The sequence below is a fragment of the Culex pipiens genome, chromosome 1, assembly GCF_016801865.2.
Source record: "Culex pipiens pallens isolate TS chromosome 1, TS_CPP_V2, whole genome shotgun sequence".
Lineage (NCBI taxonomy): Eukaryota > Metazoa > Arthropoda > Insecta > Diptera > Culicidae > Culex > Culex pipiens.
This window is the reverse complement of record NC_068937.1, coordinates 102,988,314-103,014,642: the sequence shown is the minus strand read 5'-3', so window position 1 is coordinate 103,014,642 and position 26,329 is coordinate 102,988,314.

The window sequence follows — 26,329 nt, the reverse complement described above, 5'->3', positions numbered from 1 at the left end:
ACAAACATTTGAAAAAGGCCTATTAAAAACTTTAAAAACGCTGTAACTTTTTACAAAATGAACTAGCGACTTCGTTGACATTTCAAAAGATGCGTATTTTTATGCTCTAAATATGTCCCAACGACAACAAAATTGCCAAAAATAATACAAAAAAGATACGCAATAAAAACACTTTTTTGATAGGCCACCCTACTGCTTTGCATATAAAATGCTGTAGAATGATCAGATTAAGAGATAGAGATTTGGTGTCTTCGACAAAGTTGTTTGAAATGGCTAGTACTACAATACTGCCGAAGAAAGTATACCTCTATCTCATCTAGAAGCGAAGATAGTTTTTGAAAATATTAGAAATTGTTGGACCACCCTAATATCGTTTTGACCAAAAGATGTAGAATTTCATTTTTAACAAATGCTTCTTAGACACCGAAGCTCGAAAATGCATCCCTGAAGCGTAAATAAATTATTCCTGCTAAATTTGCATTTCCGACCACTGTGCAATGGATGACTTTCGTGCTGCTGCCTGTCCTGATCGAGTAGAATTGGTTTTAATTCCCTTTAATCAATTTCTAAGCAACCTGGGCTGGACAATCAACACATATACATGACGAATTCCAGTCTGCAACCCACCCCAAGATCAACATTTCCAGGCGAATGCGATAATCCAGTTTTTAAAAAATCAAATGTCATAAATTGTTGGATTAATTTTCAAAAGCCGGATTTTAAAAATGAAACAAAACCAACAATTTTTTGTTGGTAAATTGCGCGATTCTATTTCATTGATTTTTTCACCTCAATCCTATCTGTTTCAACCTCAAAAGTAGTTACTATTCCTACACCCCCTTTTCATTTACCAAACCGTGCAGCAGAGGCCAATCGTCTGATCTCTCCATCCTGCAAGAAGTTCAATTTGGGGGCTCGCGGTCCAACACCCAATTAAGATGAATCTACCTACACACACACACACCCTGAACGCGAGCGCGGTTGCACCGTAAAATCAAATTTGTTAATGAAACCCGCCGATCTTTGACCGGGTTTTCCGGAACGGTTTTATGTAGCTGGGTTGAAATGAAGAGGTAAAGCCAAAGAAGTTTAACCCAACGCGTAACCCTCCGTTTGGACACTAGGGTCTTAAAGACTTGGACCGACGGCGGCGGCGGCGGCGGCAATCAGCAATCAATGATCCCTGCTGGTTGGCCCAGGTTTTGCCGGACGTCGTTGGGTTCGTTCACGAGTGATGCATGTACGAAGCCTGGTTTTATTTTTTCGAGGTGGAAGAGAGGTGGAACATTACATACCACATTCCCACATATAGCCGGATCTAGATGACGCGCGGTGAAAGTGAAAGAAGTAAGTAACAGTGAAGAAAATGTATGAATAAAAAACTTCACATTTGTACACAGACCCCGGTGGCGCGGCCAGTGTCAGAGTGTCGGGGTCCAAGATCGTGGACTTGTTGCGGTTGTTCGGAGAGGGTATCACACTCTTGGCGGTGGTAGTCCAAAGAGTCACGAAATGAACGTTGAAGATGTATGACTTCTACTTGATAAAGCAAACTGTGGATTTAAATAAAAACGCTTTTTTTTTTCATTTAATTGAAATATACTATTATATTGTATGAAAATTTAATTTTTACTTATAAAACTTATTAAAATTCAAATAAAAACATAAAGGACCCCATTGAAATTCATTATCATCACTCAGCACTTCTCCGAATTGCACACGTGCAGCAATACGCACGTGAAGGCAGCCCACATGTTATGAAACACGTTCCGCACCGTCGTTGGCGGCAGACGTTGTCGTCGGCGAGTGACCGGTCATTCCGGTGGCGTTCACCAGCAGCGTCGCCGAGTCGTGAGAAATGCGGAAAATTGTCTCTGAATGGACGTCCATACGAGAGTTTCCATCGAAGGAATACCTGTTGAACGGAGAGCCCTTTTTCCGGCTTTCTTTTATGATGTGCTGATGTAAAGTTGTGCAATCGGTATTTATGCAATATGAAAAGGAGAAATTGAAAAAAAAATGAAGCTGGAAATAAAAAAAAAGGTAAGGCCCTTTCAATTGTACAATTAAGTTAACCCTTTGTATTCTAATGACCACAAAATTCAACGATTTTAGAAGTGCAGTTTATAGAAAACAATCCAAAATTAATGTTCCCCCATTGATAGGGGGAGAGGGGGTAATATGCACCCCCGGGGCAAAATGCACCCCCTCTTTTTCTCGGTATTTGGAAGAATTGTCCGGGAAAAAAATCATAGAAATTGGAAGCTTATTATTGCTAAACCATGCTGGAAAAATTTGAGCTTCGTAGTATAAAATCAGCTTAAGTTATTTGCAAAACATAAAAATGTTGTGTTTTCATCTAATTTTCAATGAACTTTCATTTTGATTTTTGAACAATATAAAAAGCCTTTATTCATATTGTTAGTTTTGATGTAGATAGTTTTTGCCATAATCTTCATAATTCTGTAGATAGATGAGTCCAAAAACATCAAAAATGCATTTTTAATTAAATTTTCTACAAAAAGCGTAGTCGGGGCAAAATGCACCGCTGTGAAGCTCCTTTGTAAAAACAGCGGTGTCATCTAGTGGTGACTAGTGAAAACTGCTTTTACCCGGTGCATTTTGCCCCGTTGTTGTAGTGCATTTTGCCCCAATGTTGCGGTGCATATTGCTCCGCATGGTTCTTTGAAATGAATCAGAAATGTTTTTAGAAATTTGATATTTTCGAACAATTTTTTTAAATTGTTTTTTTAAGACTTTTTTCATATGGATGACGGAGAATAATAGTTGGATTAGAACATCGAACAAAATTCTTCTACAGTAATGCTGTAATGGTTGAGAAATCACAGTTTTCCCTTAGGGGGTGTATATTACCCCCTCTCCCCCCTACAACAACGAGGCAAAATGCTCCACAACATGAGGCTAAATGCACCGGGTAAAAGCAGTTTTCACTAGTCACCACTGGATGACACCGCTGTTTTTACAAAGGAGCTTCACAGCGGTGCATTTTGCCCCGACCACGCTTTTTGCCAAATTTAATGTTTTTGGACTCATCTTTCTACAGAATAGTGAAGATTATGGCAAAAACTATATACCTCAACAATTACAAGAACAATAAATGCTTTTTATATTGTCCAAAAATCATAATGAAAGTTCAGTGAAAATTAGATGAAAACACAACATTTTAAAGTTTTGCAATTAACTTAAGCTGTTTTTATACTACGATGCTGAATTTTTTCCAGCATGGTTTAGCAATGTTCAGCTTCCAATTTCTATGAGTTTTTCCCCGGAAAATTCTTCCAAATACCGAGAAAAGCAGGGGGTGCATTTTGCCCCGGGGGTGCATATTACCCCCTCTCCCCCTAGTGCATTTTGCCCCAATGTTGCGGTGCATATTGCCCCGCATAGTGGTTTGAAATGAATCAAAAATATTTATAGAAATTTGATATTTTCGAACAATTTTGAGGTTTTTGACTTTTTTCACATGGATAACGAAGAATAAAAGTTGTTTTAGAACATCGTACAAAATTCTTTCACAGTAATGTTGTAATGGTTGAGAAATCACAGTTTTCCCTTAGGGGGTGCATATTAACCCCTCTCCCCCTACAACCAAAGCGAGCGATGCACTGCCACAGCAGCTTGAGAGTCGCCTTGGTGGAAGACGATGAGATTTCCAAAAAAGTGTCCACGTGGTTTAAGGATGGTCACTTATCATTTAGATGTTTTTAGCCACAAATCAAAATCAAAATGATTGATTTCGCTTGCATTACGTGCATATTAGCATGGACATCATTTAAATCATTCATTTCGACGTCGTCGTGCTATCTTGTCGCACCCGCCATTTCGACGTTCCGAGAAAAACGCGTTTTAATGTTTGACCTTGAATAAACAAAAACTAGAGCACGCAATGTAAACAATAACAAACACGTTTTGTTTTGCTGACCATTCTGTGCATTGTCCCGAAGTTTGGTTGAAGTTGGTTGCTGGAGGCTCGAGTTATAATTACAAATATTTACGGTAGTCTAACTTGTACGTGCGTCAAACGCGTTCTGACCTGAAATCCCTTTGGCCAGTTGTCGCACTTACATCAATTTTTAGGGAGTGACAAGATAGCACGACAAGATTGAAACTACTTTCATATGAAAAGTGACAAAAAATTTCGAAGCTTTTTTGGTTTTCATTGAATATCTCAGGATTGAAATCGAATTTTGGGGATCTGTAAAGGTCAAAAGATGAGGCATTGTGAGCTGCACAAGATGGCGTTCTTAACTCAATTGGGACCAAAATGCACGTACGACAAGTTAGCACGACGGTGACGATTAATGAGTTTAAAACATAATTAAAACATTAATTGCGTAGCCAAACAACAAACCCGTAATATGCAAGAAAAACTGTAACATGTGAAAAGCGCACACATACTGTCACAGTTCGTAAAAGTGTCAAATGGACTGTAAATAGGGCCATACTCTCCGAGATTGCCGAAGTAACTTTAATCAGTTATTTTACTGATCTGGAGGAAGTTTAGTGATTGTTTTTGCAATGGGATTGTGCAATCCACCAACAAAAAAAAGCTAGGGCAGCGAATGACCAAGAAGGTTAAAGCTGCCAGAAAAAAAAATGAATTAGGGGGAGAGGGGGTAATATGCACCCCCGGGGCAAAATGCACCCCCTGCTTTTCTCGGCATTTGGAAGAATTTTCCGGGAAAAAATCATAGAAATTGGAAGCTTAACATTGCTAAACCATGCTGGAAAAATTTGAGCATCGTAGTATAAAAACAGCTTAAGTTATTTGCAAAACTTTAAAATGTTGTGTTTTCATCTAATTTTCATTGAACTTTCATTATGAGTTTTGGACAATTTAAAAAGCATTTATTCATATTGTAAGTGTTGAGGTCTATAGTTTTTTGCCAAAATCTTCATTATTCTGTAGATAGATGAGTCCAAAAACATCAAAAAATGCATTTTTAATTAAATTTTCTGCAAAAAGCGTGGTCGGGGCAAAATGCACCGCTGTGAAGCTCCTTTGTAAAAACAGCGGTGTCATCTAGTGGTGACTAGTGAAAACTGCTTTTACCCGGTGCATTTTGCCCCATGTTGTGGTGCATTTTGCCCCGTTGTTGTAGTGCATTTTGCCCCAATGTTGCGGTGCATATTGCCCGGTATGGTTGTTTGAAATGAATCAAAAATGTTTTTAGAAATTTGATATTTTCGAACAATTTTGAGGTTTTTTAAGACTTTTTTCACATGGATGACGAAGAATAATAGTTGTTCTAGAACATCGAACAGAAGTCTTCCACAGTAATGCTGTAATGGTACAGAAATGACAGTTTTCCCTTAGGGGGTGCATTTTACCCCCTCTCCCCCTAACAACAACAACAACAAACAAAAACATATTTCCGGTGGTTGGAGATCAGGGGGACGGCTCTCATTCGTGTGCTGAGCGATGAAAGCCGTGACGCTGAGTGTCAAGAAGCGGTAAGCAAAAGTGGTGAAAATTTTGGACCTAATGGGCAACTAGCAATTTGCCAAGAAAAAAGTGAAGAGTGGTAGGTATATTTATTGCTTTATTTCTAATTTAACCCAACCCCGCCTTAAGACGGGCTTCGATTTGAAAAATCGTCTAAAATCAATTTTTCAACCAATTTTTGATCTTTAAAAAGCAACAAGGAAGGAAAGAAGAACTCTTAAAATTTTAGATCATTTATGGGTTGGAAGTTTTAATGTTTAATGTAACTTTGCCAACGTTTTTAAAAATGTAGTTTTTTAGGGGTCAACTTTGGCTGTGTTTTTTTACTAACATTTCTACTATTTAAATGATAATGGTGCCATTTTATAGCAGAAAATGTAAAAAACAAGCAAAAAATTGAAAAAGTGACTGTAAAACCATGAAAAAATTAGATAGGCAAAATGTAATGATAGGAGGTGGTAGAATAGGCCAAATACAACCAAAAACAAACATAAACTTAACAAGATAAATGCAAGTTAAAATACTAAAAATTAAACAAGAAAAACATAAAAGAAGAGAAGTAAAGTTTTTCGTAGAACAAAAGTTGCTCAATATGACCTCCTAAACACGGGAAAAATAAAAATTTTCGAAAAAAAATTTGCGCAGTAGAAAGTTAAGAGAAAAAAGTGAATACTTCTAGCCCACGTATCATTTTCAAGTGGCAGATTCCTGCCAGATGTGGTAAAATGCACAATTTTGTTGAATCAAGTTTGGTAGACCCAAAATAGGAACTGGACCCAAAATAGGTACAAATACCCTATTTTGGCAAGTGCTTTTGTTTACTCTTTCTACTTACGGGGAGAGGGGGTAATATGCACCCCCTAAGGGAAAACTGTGATTTCTCAACCATAACATCAATTCTGTGGAAGAATTTTGTTAGATGTTCTAAAACAACTATTATTCTTCGTCACCCATGTGTAAAAACTCTTGAAAACCCCTCAAAATTGTTTAAAAATGCATATTTCTAAAAATATTTTTGATTCATTCCAAACAATCATGCGGGGCAATATGCACCACAACATTGGGGCAAAATGCACTACAACAACGGGGCAAAATGCACCACAACAATGGGGCAAAATGCACCGGGTAAAAGCAGTTTTCACTAGTCACCACTAGATGACACCGCTGTTTTTACAAAGGAGCATCACAGCGGTGCATTTTGCCCCGAAAACGCTTATTACATAAAATTTAATTAAAAATACATTTTTTAATGTTTTTGGACTCATCTATCTATAGAATAATGAAGATTGTGGTAAAAACTATATAAAAAACACTTACAATATCAATAAATGCTTTTTATATTGTCCAAAAATCATATTGGAAGTTCAATAAAAATTAGATCAAAACACAACATTTTAAAGTTTTGCAAATAACTTTGGCTGTTTTTATCCTACCATGCTCAAACTTTTCCAGCATAGTTTTACAATGTAAAGCTTCCAATTTCTATGATTTTTTCCCCGGAAAATTCTTCCTAATATCGAGAAAAGCAGCCCCCCCCCCCCCTCTCCCCGTAATAAAATCAAAAAGATCGACATTGCATTTTTCAACTCTGCATCGCAAAGCGGGTGCCAAACGTGCCGGCGGCAGCGCTCGTGGTCACCACGCACGTACAACTCTTGGGTGCTTTCTTCGCACCACACAAACTCACACGTACACGCACACGCACATATGCTCCGAAAGCGGATCTCGGTAGTTCGTCGGTGGTGGTCAAACGGACCTCCATCTGCTCCGGCATGGCAACAGGGGCGAGGAAGAATGCAGCCAATGAAAGAAAAAAAAAAACAAAATAAAACTTTCGCTTTCAATAACAAGATCGATAATTTTTGCACTGCCGGCGTGGTGCCAAGCCTCTTTGCGCGGGGCAACCAGACAATCAGGATAGGGTTATTTCACTGTGGGATTGAAAATCGGTCAACATTGATTGAGTTACTTCTTTTAGTGACGAAAATTTTAGTAGACTTTAATGTACAGCTTAAGAAATTGTTCTTCTCGTTTTTGTATTTTTTTCGCCTAAGAAGGCAAAAACAAGGAATGACACAACCTTATTGAAAAGTTACACTTTTTTATATGCACTCCGTTTGATTTAAACCGGTTTAAGTTTTTATTATTATTCTAATCTTAGATTGCCCCTATTCATCCCGTTGTTCACAATCAAACTTTTTATCAGCTCATTTATGTGAGCAAAATTACAAATCTCTTAAAGGTGCAGACCGAATGAGACCCAAAGATGTTGGCCAAAGGCTTAAATCCGTAACATGCAATAAAGGAAAAAAGAAAGCAAAAAAAGTCGCCCAATTAGATGCTAATCTGGATGAGTGCAAATTAGCCGTATCGGCAATTCCGCTTACTTTTGCAAGTTCGGCTGTTCGTTTCTTTCGTCGAATTAGCTGGCTCGTTAACCCTATTGGGTTAATTAATTCATCGTTAGTGTGTCGGTGCCGCCATTCATAAATCACGACGCTGCGCTGCGCGAGCAAAGATGAATCAAATCGGTGGACAAATAGCGGAATGTGAAAGAAAAAGCTCATCGAAGAAGAAGAAGCACGAAACAAAAAAGCTCATCGTTCCGTTAATCTGTCGTTTTCGACCGCGCGCGCCAAACGACTTTTGTCAAGACGACGCGCGACAAAGTCATTGTCAGGGTTGTGCTTTTCTGTCTGTCAACTTTGTGTTGTTTTTGCATAATTCACTGTGTCAACGTTGGTGGCGCGACTCCCCGCTCTGGCTGGGTGGTAATTATCCGTGAAATATTCAAATTGCATTGGTCTCAGGAGGGTGGGAAGAGGACGACAAAATTATGCAAAGTGGCTTGGCGGCTTCTCCGCAGACTGCTGCCACAGAAGCCAGTTGATTATGCGATTAGCTACTTCACACCGCCTATGACAATAGCCGTTTAAAGCATCTGGAGGATGGGGCCGTAGGAAATTGCAGTGATGGCATGGTCTTCAAGGTTAATGATTGTTTTGTTGTTTGTTGTTTGTTGTTTGTTGTTTGTTGTTTGTTGTTTGTTGTTTGTTGTTTGTTGTTTGTTGTTTGTTGTTTGTTGTTTGTTGTTTGTTGTTTGTTGTTTGTTGTTTGTTGTTTGTTGTTTGTTGTTTGTTGTTTGTTGTTTGTTGCTTTGTTTTAAATGTAGATGGCATCTTAAAAACCAAGCAATACAAACTTGAAACGTGTCTAATCCACACTAATCCGGAAGTTTATCTAGAGACCCGTTTCTTCAGCACGTCCCAGTCCAGGTTGCAATTTTTACCCCAAATCGCGATCAATTTCTCTAGCTCGCAAAAAAAAACAAAAACTTTAAAGCTTTCAAACCAGGTGGCAAAAGTTTCGACCCGAAAGAGCCGGTACGCGCGCCATAAATGCCACAAAACGGATTCTGCTGCTGCTGCGCGGATAAAATCGTTCGCAAAATGGGAACAAAAAGGCAATAACCTACACGCTCCAACGCCACCGTTGTTGCCACCTTCCCGTGCTCCGTGGCTGGGCCAGTTGGTCAGCCAGTGAGGTACTATATGCCACGGAACGGAACACACGGTGCTCAGGTTAAGCTGGCAGTTATGAAATTTGAAAAATCTGTAAACTTTTCTGGAGAAAAATTACCTTCATTTTCCTCGTTCCCGAAATAAAATCATATAAAGTTTTTTTTTCTATATAAATTAAGGTTCAACCCTGCCTGCAAAATAAAAATATTTAAAATTGCATTCCACAGTAGACCCACCAGCGATGACCAGCATGGTAATGATCCTAAATACGGGTGCCGTCTCTGCAAGTGAGAGCAATAGATTTTTTTCAATAATCGATTTCCAATAAAGCAGCACATGATACGCACTTTGAAGGGGAGCGCAATTGAAAAGCATTTTACTGCCGTTTCATTGCGCCCAGTGATGATGGAAATTGCACGTGAATGGAAGATTGGATGTCTTATGATTGCCAATCGAAACATATCCGACATGGGGATTAGGAAGTAATTGAAAATAAAATACACTGTAAAACAATGGATATACTTTTATATAGAAGGCTGTTAAATACAACATTGACTTTTTACGAACATTAAAGGAAACACATTCCAGTATATTGGTGAATTCAAGTTTTAAGCAACTTTTTTTTTCACTGTTTAACCCTTGCTGTCCGAACGTCTGAAACCGAAAAAACCTTTAAAATGCTGTATCTTTGGAATCTTTTGACCAAATGAAATCGTTCACCCCTCAAAAGAACCGGACAAATCTCTAATTCAAGAATCTACAAAAAAATCTGAAATCGGTCATTTGGCAATGGAGATATTCCGGAACTTAGAGGGGTAGGGTTGTGTCTGGGTATGTACCCAATCTACAAATCATGGTTATAATCGTAAATTCTTTATAAAAACAATCCCAATTATCTCCAAGACCTGTTTTAGACATATAAGGCATATTCCATTGATACCAGCCCAACGGATTCGAATTGGCCACCCTTCCGGAACCAACTGCACAGGAACGGATTTCGAATTCTACATCTAGTCTAACATGGCTTCCGATATTTCAAACATAACTGATTTTGGCTTGGGAAATCAAATTTGACGTCCTCAGTAAAATCTGGCAACATTTGGCCACCCTGCCATCCACCAGGTATTTAAATAAAAAAAATCAATAGCTCAAAACTCTAATGTAGTGTCATTTGATCTTAAACTATTTGAGATACGAATCATGGAGCTGATTGGTTATAAGCTAAAAGTCCACAATAAAATACAGTAATTATATTTTTTTTTTCTAGAAAATCATCGCTTTTGAAATATGCTTTTTCTGTTAGAGTATTAAGCCACATAAACCTGATTGCGAGATTACGAATATGCTTAAAAAATAAAACTTCAAACCAAAAATGGCCCACACAAATGAACCGAAAATAATTTTAATTTGAATTATTAACATTTTGGAAAAAAGTGCAAAAATATATAAATGTCACTGCGGACATTTTTATATAATTTTCATACAGTTAGACCGTTGAAAATATTTTTCATAGTTTATGTCAACCCCCCCTTCCAAATTGGTCCGAAAAATCGAGGGGCCAAAAAAATATATTTTCAAAAAACATCAAAATTTCAACTCAAATCAACTGAGAACAATCTAAAATGCCTTTTTCTGCAGTGATAGTCATTATTACACCCAAACGAAAAATATATCTCAAAATCTGCAACAGTGGATTTGCTGCAGAAAATGTTATATTTTATTACATTTTTTGCAGCAAGCCCATGAATCATTTTTGCCCGCGTGTAAACACATCAGCGATCTGCAGTTCTCACCAACACATAGAATGCTGGCGCGTCCCCGAGCAACACTCTAGAGAGAACATTATGTTCGCGCTCTGTCCCTCACCATTCATCAAGCGTTCATGGCGCGGTGGTAGCGTGTCGGATCAGCAACCCAGAAGTTGATGGTTCAATCCTCGTTCTGTTAAGATTTTTTTTTCTGCAATACAAACAATCTGCCGTCGGTAATGTCGATAATTGTCGGTAACGGGCAAAAATGTCATACCCCTATATCGCAAAAAATGCATGAGGACAGATTTCATGCAGATTCTGATATACTTTCATGCCGCCATGTATCACAATCATGCGACCACCGGTTGGGTGTAGCATGATTGGGCTCATTTAAAAATATTACCGCAAAAACAAAATATGATATTTTTTATGAAAACAGACCTTTTTCAGAAAATCGCAAATCGCGAGTTCTAAACGATTTTTGGGAATTTTTCGTTGTATGAAAACATTGTTCCTGAGGCAACTAGTGTCCAAGAATGACAACCTTGACTCAATAGTTTCATCTAATGTTGAGACATTGCGCAATAGTAAGAAAAAAAAAGTTTTTGCTCATACTGTTTTTGTGTTTAAACCATATTTAGCAGAATGAACTTCTTGTCACACGTCGCTTTTTGATGTTCTAGGAAAAACGCGTTTTAATGTTTGACCCTGAATGAACAAAAAGTAGAGAACGCATTGTAAACAACATCAAACACAATTTGTTTGGCTGACCGTTCTGTGGAGTGTCACGAATTTTGGTTGAATTTTTTCATATGAAGAGTGACAACAATGCAAGGAGATTATTTTCCGGGTTTGCCTACCTCACCTTACTGAGGAAAGTTCCTTAAACTTACATTTTTTTGGACTTGCTGAAGTTAAATAATCAGTCAAAAGATTATTGGATATAGTTAATTTAATCATAAAATATAAATGCTGTTTTGTTGTGAAAATGCTAGTGGCCATGGCTGATTTCAGATGTCGAACTAAAAACACTTATTTTGGTGAAAAGGACGATTCAATGTCAGTCAACATTGTTTAAAATGACGCTGAACATGCCAAATACACTCAAACCCCGTTGGTTTGACACCAACTGTTGTCAAACGAACGGGGTCACTTTTTATTTTGACACCCCTTTTACACGGAGTTCACACACACTACCAAACGTTTGTTTTAATAGTGTGCGTGAGCGCAGTATAAAAAGTGACAGTTCGTTACTTTTTAGTTTGACTCTGACCAACCAACGGGGTACAAACTAAAAAAGTGTCAAACAAAAAAGTGACCAACCACCGCGGGTTGAGTGTAAAAGATTTGTAGACAACAACACGCTTGAAATTGTGATTTTATTGAATTTTTCATCAAAAACCCTTCAGAGGGTCCACTATAGGAAAGGGGTCCACTAATGGATAACGTACCCTATGTAAATCTGGTAACACTGTGTTGTTGAATTCGACAACATGGAAATGTTTCCAAAATCGTCAACATTTTTCTCGATTTCACTGCAAATGTTTTCAAAATCGATAACATTGTTGTGCACCGAAAAATATGCACTCGATTATCTCTGGACTGGCTGAACCGGATTTGGACCGCTTTGGCCTCATTCGATCCATCTTGGGCTCCCATAAGACCCTCGTTAATATTAAGAAGTTTAGAAAAGTACTTCAAAAGTTATGCGGAAGATTTTAAAAAGGGTGGTTTTGTAAGAAATCCTGTCACGTTCTATACATTTTCCAATGAGCCTTAAACAGATCTAACAAACCTATCAAAAGTTATTAGCACTTAATTGATATTTATACAGTTTTTAGAGGCCGGGTCCATCATGCGACTCGTCGTTAGCAAGATAAATAAAACACCTTTCAACTGAGCCTAAAATATCAAAAATCTGATAACCCAATCAAAGATAAGAGCACTTAAGATCACAATGTATACGAGTTTTGGCAGGTATGTTAATGTAGCGATCCACTTACCCAGTTTTCTAATTACTGTACAGATCCATTCGAATTAGCGAATCCAAGAAAATCTGTCATTTTCTATATTTTATTAAAGGTATTTAAAAGATTTTCCCGATGGTTCTAAAAGACAACCCTATCAAAAGAAATGTGTGATGAAGCTTAAATTATTAAATATTTTAGGGCGAATGATGCTGGTTTGGCTAAATGTTATCGCAAGTGTGTGACATGTAACAAGATAGTACACAAGCAACGATGTAGTATATGAATATGAGGAAGGCACCAACCACGTAAAGATGGATTAAGTAAAGTTTTTTTTATTGGATATATCAGGATTGAAATCGAATTCATTTTTTCAACTTTTCATCAACCCTAACAACTGAACCAAACTGATACTCTTTCACCGGTTTATTGGCTCGTGATTGCAGAGTTACTTGACAAACTCAAACAAATAGTTGTGACAAAAAAGAAAAACAGGGCTACAGCGGATCTTGGCAAAAACAAAACAATGGTTAAATAATAGATCAGTCATGCTTATTCCTCGTGTGATAAAGGTATCAAAATAGCCTATTGCACAATTCAAAATCATGAGCATGAAGTTTGACCACTGGTCGATTATGTTGTTGCCGAACCATTGCGTAACTAACAAGTTAATCAGTCCAAATCAGATAAAACCTTGCGTTACGTCCGAGGTCCGGTTGAGCCTATCCCCACGGGTTCCAGGTCGTTAGCGATCGATATTCATAACTCTGCGTGTTGAGCTCTAGAAGAAGAAGACGAAGCCGAAGAAAGTCTACCCACAGTCACGTAATGGTCGAGCCCCCCTAATTTTCCGTACTTTGACCGCCGCCGCCGCCGTTTACATCACCACAACAACAAAAAATGACCCCCGCAATTATTGCCTTTTGCCCCTTTTAGTCGTAGCTGCTTCTTTCTTTGACGTCACACAGAGCGCTGAAATTACGGATCGTGCAGTCGGCTCACGTAAGAGATCATTGCCTTTTGCCAGCTGACTGGCTGGTTGGTTTAAAACTAAGATACTATCACTGCACTAGAGACTGAACTTTGCTGTGGGGTATACGAGCATGAATTTGGATAATTTGGTTGATGGTGAACCTCTCCATCGCGCGTTCAAAGCCAAGGCCTATGAGGCGGAGCCCTGAGAATGGAGAGATAACAAGATAGTGACAGCAAGTGAAGTCGTTCAAAAATTGATTTTTATCTTTCTAAAAACGGTATAACAGTTTTAGAGTCCATTACTTGGTTCAAGATACGATATTGATACCTCCCAGCACTCGGGTCAACCAGCGTAGATCATGGGATACTTTCAAAACGGAACGGAACCGCTCTGGCGAGCCACCAACAACCCAACCGCCGCGGCTATGCGTAAGAGGCATCTCGCAGAGATATCCAAGTATCGAGAGGTTTGAGGTTGCGTGCTTCTATGCCTTCTCCCGTGGTGATGCTGCGGTGCATCATGCTACGACCGCTATGAGTTAGATTAGAGTGGAAGAAATGTTGGTCGAATGAGAAAGGGGTTGGACACGAGAAGCATCGGGAATGGGGTTCAGTCACCTTTAGTTGCGCGTTTGATTACATTATTGGTAAGATTATTTGAATCAAATTATTTTTTAAATTTTAATTTACTAGAAGTAGTCTAAGATTAACAAAAAAACAATCATTGAGCTTTGTTTTAAATGTTTAAGATTTTCAAGTTCAAACCAGTAATTACTTTGAAGTTGTCGTGTTTCGTAATCAACGGTGCAAACAAAGCCGGTAATCATCATCTGTATCTGCATTCAAGCCCAAATTTGGCAGATTTCAATAAGCCTTCCTTCGTACTGCGTCGAATCGAGCACATGCAGAACTTTCACTGATCCAGCGCAGATGGTCCAGCTCGTCGTTTTTTTTTTCGCTTGTCAATGCGTGAAAATCACCACTGATGAATCGGCCCCCAAAAGTCTATTCAGCCCGCGATTGAGTTAACAAAAAAAGCTGTGCAAAAACTTTATCTCGTCAATCAGCGTAGCTTTTGATGCTTGAGAGCTCGTACACGAGACAAGAGCCTTTCTGCGTCGCAAAAATAAACGCAGAGTTCAGCGACCCAGCTCATATTTTGACCAATTTTCTTCTTCTTGAAAATTTCCCAACATGACGCCCGACGGCGGGACGAAGTGAAACACGTGATAATTATTTTCACCGGAAAATGGAAAGAAATTCGCACCGGCCAATATCACGTCTGTCTTAGCTGAAAGATGTTCATGACCGCACGAGGCTTGGTCGGGGGTTTGTTTTTCTTAGGGTTAAATATTTAAGATCTTTCTAAAAATATATACTTTTGACCTTTTCCACAGATGAAAAATTCAACTTTATACTTTCAACGGTTGCTTTCCAATTATGTTTTATTTTCGTTTGGCTTTCAGTGCTTTTATTGGAACCCTTTCAAACCTTTTAACCCACCTTTTAACAGAATGTCATATCTACAAATTGACGAAAAATTCATTTTAGAACTATTTTTTTATCTTTAAAAAACATGCCAAAGGTGAATTGGGGTAAGAGGTTTGACTTAGTCTATGTAATTTTTCCTAATTGAAGCCATTTGGCGTCTTTATTTCCTCCATACAAATATCCATACAAATTTAACAGCTGTCCGTTATAACATGGTATCTAAATGTTAGTAAATCTGTAACTTGAGAATGGATTTTTCAAATTGCAAAAATTACAAGCCTAGGTTTTAACATTTGGATGAAAAAAGTGTTTTAAACGGCATTTTACACGCGTCCAGTTGCTTTCCAATCATTAGTTTTCAAAATATCGATGTATCGACGGAAATTTTTTTTCGCGAAAAAAAAAACTTTTCGTGGGACTGTACATTGGTATTTAATGAAAATTTAAAATGTTTTCAAAGGAGTTCAAACATGCTCAATCTTATATATATATATAAAATTTCTATGGTTTTGTTCGAACGCGTATCAATTGAACACGGAACGTCGGATCGAGGCGCTTTTTGTTGCGTTAGGTTCGTGTAAGCCCAAGGAAAGTTCATACGCTAACTAATTGACACTTTGGCCACTCTGGAACCGATTCCGGAGCATCAGCAAATTGTATGGAAAATGTTACGTAAAGTCAAAGTTTGATCACAGGAGGCTGAATAAGCAAACAAGCTAAAAACGTCAAGAAACAAAAAAAGTCAAGACGAAGTTTGTCGGGTAAGGCTTGCATGATTATAAACGCAGGAAATGATTATTCAAGCCGACTTTAACTTTGAACTATGACATAAACTTTGAAAAATATTTGAAACGGCCTAAAGTCCATCCGGAAAAAATATGAACACTTTTAAAAAAATACTCATTTTTTTACATTTTAACATTATGATATGTTACCGAGGATCAAAAAAGACAACATTTGAGCTAAATATGACCCAGAAAGAGCAAAAAATGAGCCAAATGTTTTTTTTAATGTCTGTAAAAAGGTCTGTGTATGTTTGCGCATCTGTATAAAATTAAAAAAATATCTCTTTGCAGTCATAGATAGCACGGTGTGTTTTTTAGAACAAACTAATGATAAAAAATTCGGAATGTCTGATATTTGGCACCGTGAAAGAAGTCGTCGGGGGGTCTAGAACAACTTTTATTTTTTGAAGATTATTTTTCGATTTAATGGGATATTTGTTCAAAAAAGTCACAGAAAATCGGTGCATTCATGTTGATATCACTCAAACTTCTTATGAATATGCCTTGGGGGCTCTAGCCAACTATGTTTGACCAATATTTGACCTCCACCAAAACAAAATCGTACCAAATTTACCAGATTTCTAGCATTCTTTGAAATTACCCTAAAATCCAAGCTGGAAACCCCGATACGACCGTAAATAAATTATTTCTTTGTACAATTTGTCATGAAAATACAGCAACACATTGCCCGGATACAAATTTGAGCATCAAACAATACAAAACATAGATTATTTATTTAATAAACTGTTTATTACCCAACAGGATCTGAATTTTTTTTCAATCCTCTGCCACATCACACTGTTACATTTTAAAACATTTTAGAATCAATCACATTGTAGAGAACAGTTTTCTGAACAAGTTCCATAAAAAATATCAGTTTTGGTTCAATATAAGCAGAGATATGCCCAATTTCCTGAAATAAATAGTGCCTTTCTAAAAAATTTCTTTATTTAATTACCTTTCACATGATGGGCACTGCCTACTGAGTATTGTAATGAATGCTATAGAATAATTTTCATGAATTTCGTCAAAACTTGGTATAATTTTTATGATTCAATAAAATATTATCATCATAAAAAATATTTTAGTAGGCAGTGCCCATCATGTGAAAGGTAATTAAATTAAGACATTTTAGAGAAAGGCACTATTTATTTCAAGAAATTGGGCATATCTCTGCTTATATTGAACCAAAACTGATATTTTTTTATGGAACTTGTTCAGAAAACTGTTTTCTACAATGTGATTGATTCTAAAATGTTTTAAAATTTAATGGTGTAACGTGGCAGATGACTGAATTTATTTTTTTTGGAACCTATTGGGTAATAAACAGCTCATTAAATAAATAATCTATGTTTTGCATTGTTTAATGCTCAAATTTGTATCAGGGCAAAAAGTTGCTGTAATTTCATGGCGAATTGTACAAAGAAAAGATTTACTTTCGGTCGTATCGGGGTTTCCAGCTTGGATTTTGGGGTAATTTCAAAGAAAGCTAGAAATCTGGTAAATTTGGTTCGAATTTTTGTTTATTGGAGGTCAAATATTGGTCAAATATAGTTGGTAAGAGTCCCCAAGGCATATTCATAAGAAATTTGAGTGATATAAACATGTATGAACCGATTTTCTGTGATTTTCTGAACAAATATCCCATAAAATCGAAAAATAATCTTCAAAAAAAAAATTGCTCTTAAACCCCCGACGAAATATTTCGGTATACCCCGCAAAATGTCGGGAAAGAGCCCTTCTTTCACGGTGCCAATTATCAGACATACCGAATTTTTTATCTTTGAGGTCTCGAAAAAATACACATCAGAAATTGCGTTTTTAAGCATTTGAAGACTGACGAAATAAGTTTCGGTTGATATTTTTACAAAATCTTACATAATGAAGTTTTTTAAAAGTCTGTGTACCTCAAAAAATGTCTGCCACCAACTCAAATGTCAAATGGAAAATCTGTGCATCTGACATCCCTGATCGCGAGAGCAAAACGATTTTTGATAATTTTTCGTTGTATGAAAACATTGATCCTGACTCAAAAACCTATCGAAAGCCAGGTGGGCCCAAAGATTTCCGCCACATCGCCTTTTTTTGGGACACACTACACGGAGAAAAAAGAGTTCCCAAAATCGTGAACAAGCGTTCATAAAAATGGGAACCAGGAACAAAGTGTTCAAATGCCATGGTACGTTTTTCAAAATAATGGGATTGAACACTTTGTTCGTGGTTCCCATTGTCATGAACGCTTGTTCACAATTTTGGGAACTCTTTTTTCTCCGTGTAGTGCTCATGATTGCCCACACAGTAAAAAAAATCTGTGTAAAATCGCATGCAAAAGCATGCACATCACCTTTGTGAGCAAAAGCATGTAATATTGTATGAGAAAACGTGTACACATAAAGCATGTACAAAAGAAAAATAAATAAATTTTGCACACCCCAAAAATATCATCAATCTGGTAAGATTCATATTCAGATTACCAAGTCCGCGCCCCAACCATCTCGGCTATCTTGCCGCTGTGAATTTGGCTGGATAAACACCGATGTAGCTGTACGTTCCCCATACATCGTATAAGTTAATTCAGTGTACGACGTACGGGAAACATACTGGTACATCGGCGTTGAACACAATATTTATAAGATGGTTAGATAGCCGAGCCGGTTGGGGCGCGGACTTGGTCATCTGGATTTGCCTCTCACCAGATTGATGTTATTTTTGGGGTGTGCAAAATTTATTTATTTTTCTTTTGTACATGCTTTTTGTGTACACGTTTTCTCATACAATATTACATGCTTTTGCTCACAAAGGTGATGTGCATGCTTTTTCATGCGATTTTACCATCGGATTTTTTGCTGTGCATGTCCAAGTTCAATTTCAGACAATTTCTTTTAAATGTATCTAAATAAATTTGAAGATTGGACTTTCCAGTTGCTGAAAACCACAAAAGGAAAAAGAATCCGGAAAAAACGTGCCTTACATTTCATTAGGACACATACATTTTGTATCCCTGTCACACCTTTTGTAAGCTGTCATTTTAAAGTAAGTAAAGTAAATCTTTCCCTGTTCCTGAGGGGAACATTTACAAAGCGGATTCAGTGACAGATTATTAATCAACTTAATGTTAACATGTTAAGGTTAATGTTAACATTCCATAGGTTGTCCTCCTAAGGTGTCTTGATAAGGTCCAGTTTGTGACGATACACTACACTACCCATTACTAAGCAATCGAATCCAGAAGGGAAAAGATCACCAGTGTTGGTCCGAGCCGGGATTTGAACCCCGATCTACCGCTTACGAGGCGGAAGCGTTACCATTGGGCTACGTGGCTCGGTCAGCTGTCATTTTAGCTAAAGGGATACACTCTTGTTTACAAAAGGTTTTTTTTTTATGTTATAACCTGAATGCAACTCAATTTGAAAATGATGATATCTTAGCAACTATGTCAATGTCACCGTATAAAAATATTATCAGAACTTTTAAAAATAATGTCTTTGCGCAAATCAATGATTTGTGATAAATTGAGAAAAATATTAAATCATCTGAAATTTCATTCTCAAGATACAGACACTAGAACATTTTGAAATTATTTTAGTTTGGACAAACACAATGCTTTTTATTTTATTTTTTTGAAAAAAGGATTTGGTGCTTTTCAAGTTTTTTATAAAATTATGTTATGATATAACACAGTTGTTTATGCATTTAAATTTAACTTAGAAAGTCTCCTGCTACGTGATTCATCCGCCAAGTGTTCCTTCCTACCCACTGTGGCTATTTTCGTTAGCTACTGCTGCACTGCCAAGCGAAAGATTAAACCAGACAGCATTGCAACAACAATCATTTTGACACACATTCGAACCCATGCCAAATTTTGAGAGCTGTAAAGTAAAAGACCATCGCGGAAACTCGTATGCGACTGTGGGGATCAACAAAAGGGGCAGCACTAATGCTGGGTTTTTTCACCCCTAATTGCCGAAAATGATTAAATTGAAATGGCGTTCCGTTGGCTGGCAGCACTGTTGGACAATGGCGGTTGGTGGAGCAGTTTGGGACAGTTGTCTTGTGTTGATTCGAAAATTTCAGCAGCTTTCGTTTCGTTAAATTTTAAAGTCATTTTGATTTACATTCACTTTTATGGAGCATGTTGATTTATGTGGTTTCTTTTCACCCGTTTTGGGCAGTGCTTTTAATGACTGCTTTTATACGGTAATATGTTATTCATTGCAATAAATTAGTTTCAAGACAGTGAAAATACTAGAGAAACTGTGAAACCCGCTTGAAAATTCCAAATTAACCCATGTTGAACTTCTCACTCAATTGTCGAACACAAATATTTGCTCTTGCAGATCACTATCCGTAGTGCAAACAAACCGACGAAGGGTTTGCCATTAGCCATTATCCCTCGGAAAAGAGTTACCCTCCTCCCAAACAAAGGGAGGGAGGTCAATTTTCCGTTTTCACTTTCTAATGACAAAATCAGCGGCAGCCACCCCTCAGGGCGTCATAGTTGACAAATGATGACGATAATGATGACAGCATGTGGGGCTTCCAGCAGTTCCAGTCCAAGCCAAGTGAGCCCGTTGGCCTGGGTGCAATTTCATCAATCAGTGAAAGCCAAACGGACACTTTCGTTCCGTAAAGTGGGGTCGGTGTGTGTGAGTACGCGAAACTGCGATGTTCACATGTTCCTCTAGCCAACACCCAACACCCACCTCCAACTTTGCCACGAGCAAAAGGAAGCCTTACGATTTTGTGCTTACTCACCCGATTTATTCGACGAAAGCGCACCATTATCATATCCATGCAGACGACCCCCCGACTGACTGACTGCCATCACTGCCACCGTTTGTCGGCGGTGATCTCTTTGCTGAAATTTAATCCAATCTTTTGCTTTCTACTTTTGTTACGCGAATAGAGCATCGGGGCACACAGGGAAATGGGGTTTGCTCGCTGAAATTTGACCAAATTCTAGAAATTGATAAAAAAGCAAAGCGTGCTATCAATTAAATGGATTCATCCATAAAGTACGTCACGCTGTAGCGGGGGAGGAGGGGTTTACGCAACCGTGACAAAGTGTGACAAGGGGGAGATGGGGGGGGGGGGGGGGTCCGTGAGGTTGTGACGTCACACAAGTTTATTTTTTTGTATTATTTTCTGGTTTTTATTGACAAATCTAAATGTTTTTGAATTTCTTTCAGATTTTGACATATAGATTAAGAAAACCTGTTTTAAATAGTGCTGTCCACTGTTCAGATATTTTCGACTGAATCACAAGAAATTTTGCTGAAATTAGCAAAGCAAAGCTAATGCAACTCACTGCAACTTTTTTGTTGCTTTAAAGTTCTATAAAACTCAATCCTTCTAGGATTTTTTCTCAAAATTTATTTTCCCTAAAAGAGCACTCAGCTAGCAAAATCTAAACTTAGAAATATGTACCCTCCCTGCAAAGGCTTATGAATTGATCTCAGTTGAAAGGTTCTCCAAATCTCTGAATTACAAATGTAACATCCTGGAACAGAACTGCTAAATTCTAATAAAAACACAAATTGAAAAAAACTCAATCCAATCCTGATATGAACAATGGTGCTTAAAATGTTGTGTCAATCAGTATTTCAAAATGATTGCATTCTAATTTTTTTATTCAAACAATTGCATTACCATCAATTTTTGTGGTTTTTGTGAGGAATTTTTAAACCATGGGTATAACATTCCAGTAAGTTTGAACTTTTCATTTCATTTTATTAATTTCTATAAATCCTTGTGCTTTTTTTAAGCAAAACAACAAAAAATAAAAACAAAACTATTGCAATGAATTCTGTAGCTTCAACTTACGTACCAGCTTTTAGAAAAAGTGATTATGATGTTGCAAATATTTTTCAATGTTTTTGTCTCCCCCCATTCCAAAACGGTCCGAAAAATAAGGGGACAGAAGAAAATCAAAACACTTCAAAATTTCAATGTATGTTTAGGTGCAATCAGCTGAAAACAATTTAAAATGCAGTCCTTTGTGTTTATCTGGGGGGTGAAAAGAGAGAACGCGTAACGTGATTTTCGAATGATACCACTTTGTTTACATCAAAAAAGTAGGAGGAGGTTCAAGCACAAGCGTGACTTTTTCTTTGCATTTGAATAATTTGTTTTGAAATCTGTTTTTTTTCAAGTTTTCGGATCAGTATGGAGTGTTTTGCCAGTTTTATACACTCCATTCAATGTATGCAAAAAAGATCAAACAATGTGGCTTTGACTGCAGTTCTATAAATAAATGTTGATGAGAACAAATATTAATACGTTTTTTAACTTTACAAGTACAATAAATTACCGTATTTTTTGTTATGAATTAAACTAGTCCTTTTTGAAATACGAACAACGTTAAAACTAAAAATTTCCAGAAGTCAACCTCAACTCCAGCTACCAATAATTTATTGTTTCCAACGACTAGTCCCGAAAAAAAAAGTTAAACCGACTTCACATCCCTTACAAAAAACAACACATCAAAATTGCATTTTAAATTTATTTCCCTAATGAACGCTTACAATACTTGCTGCTTCTGGCGAAAAGTGAAATGGTTCCGGTTTGACAGCTCAAAAACGGTTCCGATTTTTGACCCCTCTTTTGACCCCCCATCATTTTTAACATGTTCGCGTTGGTTTAAAAATATTTTTGCAATTCCGCTGTGAAATTGTCAACTTTTCCTGTCCTTCTGGAGAAACGAAACGCCCTACTTTCCCTACCAAAAATAACAGAGTGGTTGATTTTTTTAGCACTCGTCGTATTTATCGAGCTCGGTAAACCTCGTTGGATAAATGTACGACTCGTGCTGAAAAAATCTGATTTTTGCAACTTGTTGCATAAACTTCTATTTCAGCTTTAGTGAATTTTGAACGCAATAAGTTTTTTTTTTCTTTAAACTTAGATGTTTAAATATTTGTTGAAATGTTGACATTGTGGCATTTAAATTATTATTTTTAATTTAAATTGATATATATTTTTTATTACAACATGTATTAAGGCGTCGAAAAGGGTAAAACAACAAGGTCACCAAAATTTTACTACACAGCAAATAAAGTAGTAATCCAGCTGCGTGTAAAAGGCCTGTTTGTAAAATAAATTTTGCATTATTTTATGAAATACTGAGTAATATTACACCCTGAAATATGTAGCCCCTCAGTATGGGAAACCTACTTGTCCGAAATGTCAAGCTCACATACACGTTTATCCTTTCCATTTTTCATCGGTCTGATGGCCGAGCGGGCTAAGGCGCCCGTCCTTACTGTAGGTGCTGGGTTTGAGTCCCGTCGGTTGCAATTTTCTTTTGTGTTTACAAAAATTGTACATGTAGTGTGTAATATTAAGTGTCTTTTTTGACGAAGGTGATGTGCATGCTTTTGCATGCGATTTTACCATCGGATTTTTTGCTGTGATAGGTGTGAACAGGTAACAGTCGTTGGCCACCAACGGCTCCCGCCGAGTCAGTTTTGGATCGCGGAGTGGGGGTGGGACAAGATTGTTAGTAACGCTTGATGTCCGAGCCACGTAGCCCAGTGGTAACGCTTCCGCCTCGTAAGCGGTAGATCGGCGTTCAAATCCCGGCTCGAACCAACACAACAGGTGATCTTTTCCCTTCTGGATTCGATTGCCTAGTAAAGGGAAGGTAGCGTATCGTCACAAACTGGACCCTGGATTAACCTTAACATGTTAACATTAAGTTGATTAATAAACTGTCACTGAATCCGCTTTGTAAATGCCGGCCCCGATACTCTTCACGGGTGTTCCCCTCAGGAACAGGGAAAGATTTACTTGATGCTACTAGGACAGCCTCTTTACGATGTGCTTGAGGTCGTAGAAGGTGTCCTTCACTTTTGGGGCAATGACTGTCAATGATTGTTCTGAATTCAGGGTCCAGAAATAGTAAATTGAAATGAAAAAATAATCACGATATGTAAAATGCTTCTACAAACAACACAAACAAACCCATTTTTTTCATTGAAACATTTTTAATCAAAATTTAAATGTTTTTATAAAACATACATGTTACTATGTTTTCAAAAAGGCCCATTTTGGCGCAAAACGATCAAAGCATCTGAAATTACACACTTTCAACTACATTTCCTGAAAATATCTACGTGTCTACTCGTGTCTATTTTTAGATATCTCAATTTGAATTTGACGGTTTTTAATCAATTTATTTTTTATTTTTTACTTTTTCACGGAATACAGTCCAAAACCAGGTGGTAATAGGTAGACTAATGGGTAAATTGATTGATGTTTATAGAAAATACAATTGGATAAAGAATTGTTTTTTTTTTTATTCTAATGCACAACAAAGTACATTAAAATTTTCCAACTGCTTTCACTGATCCCCCCCCCCACCCTCTTTCGAATTGGTCAGAGGGACAAAAACTTAAAAAAAATATTTGTGATTGCCTAAGCTTAAGGGGTTACATACATGTTAATCGGCAAGAAAGTCAGAGGTTGTTTTGAGCACACACTTAAACATTTTTAAAATCTGTTTTCAGGGCATTAAAATATACATTTTCATCTATTTAAAAACCTAATTTGAAGACATTTGGTAGTACCATTGCCGAGATATAGCTATTTGAAGTTAGCAGTTTCAAAAAACGGGTGCCACGATATCTCAACACTGTTTTGACCAAATCGGTTCAAAATTTTGGTGAAGACTCGTCAAACCAGTCCCGTGTGCATGACAAAGCCTGATTTTCAAAAAATTCATTTGAAAAAAAGATAAAAATAATTTTAAGTTTTTCACATAAAAAAACGTCAGATATTGATTTTTGTATTTTTTAAAAGTACAAAATTTCAAAATCGGGCTTCGTCATGCACACGGGATATATCTTGCGAGTATTTACCCAAAAATTCAACCAATTTGGTCCATTACATCTCGAGATATCGTGGCACCCGTAAATCAACTCGGTGTTCAGAGAAAAACGCTTAAACAAAGTTTGCGCCTGGCAAAATTTTGAGCTTAAATCGTCTCTTACTCTGTTTAATCATGAAATATCTTCATGAAACTTTCAGGAGTTATTGAAAATCATCTTTTGAGCGGATTTAATAAATTTTCTGCATAATATTTTTTTTTTTTGATTTTCTACATGTATGTAACCCCTTAAAGGTTTGGGAAGGGTTCCCATATTTGCATAAAATCAAGGAATTTGTGCACAATAAAGTGCAAAATTTTAATCAACCTTTTCTGATCAATATTGGAGGGGCTGTTGATACCATCAAAACAAGCAATAACCTCGATTTTCATTTTAAAAAAAATTCTTGCATTCCAAATTCAATATCTCGTGAACTAAAAATAACACATCGAAGGACATTGGAAAACCTACGAACTTCTTTTGTATGCAAAATCAACCCAATTTTCCCTGCGTGTCCGCACACTTTCCGGAATGCTTGCCAGCGGCCACAACGGACCTTGCAGCCAGGCACTTGCCATTCTGCTTTCAGCTGATATGCTGCAACTAACGACTCCAGCGTCGAACGACGACGACGACGACACTCGACTACAGTCAACACACGGGTGATGATAGTGCCAGTGACCCAGATACTGGGGTTGCTTCCAACGACCGGGGCCGGGTGGCAAGGACCGAATTTCGAAGATTGCTACCATCATCATCTGCTGCAGGGAGGAGGCGGGACGAAGAAGAAGCTGCTGCTTTCGAGGGCTTCTTCAAGTGGCTGCGGAAAACACGCTGGAACTGTGAGCACTTGCGTTTGCCTGCACGCCCTTACTGGCGGCTATTATGTGCAGTTAGGAAAATTATGTCACATGCGACGGCGCGGCGGGAGAGACGTAATGGAAGCGAATGCAAGTTGTGCAGGGCACTGAGAAAAAAGGGGGTTTCAAGATTACTTTATCTGCGGGAAAACTCGTTCGGGGACGATAAAGGGGGACACTGTGCAGAACGCAGTCGCAACGCTCTGGGAAGAATCGCTGCACTAGGAAATGGTCACTTGTGGGCAATGAATAAATTATACCCAACAACGAGAGATGAGCGAGTGGTTTGCCAGAGTTGTCATCGTTTGTCTGAGGATAGTTTACAGAAAAGGAATAGGGTTATCAGTTTTGGTCATATAAAGATCTTCAGATTACATATTGACTTAATTTCAAAACATAAATACACTAAACAAAACTTGGTAACCCTAACATTTGTTTTGTCTTAATCACTCTTCTTAGAGCTGATGGGAAATAGTACCTATTACTGTGAGGGGAGAAAACAGCAATCATCGCAAAACACCAAAGTCAGGCCCAAACAAAGCTTGCACCACCAGAGCAGTTCTCTAGGATTTCGGTCATTCGATTTTTTTTGTAATTTTTAATCCGGCTGAAAATTGTTTGGTGCCTTCGGTATGCCCAAAGAAG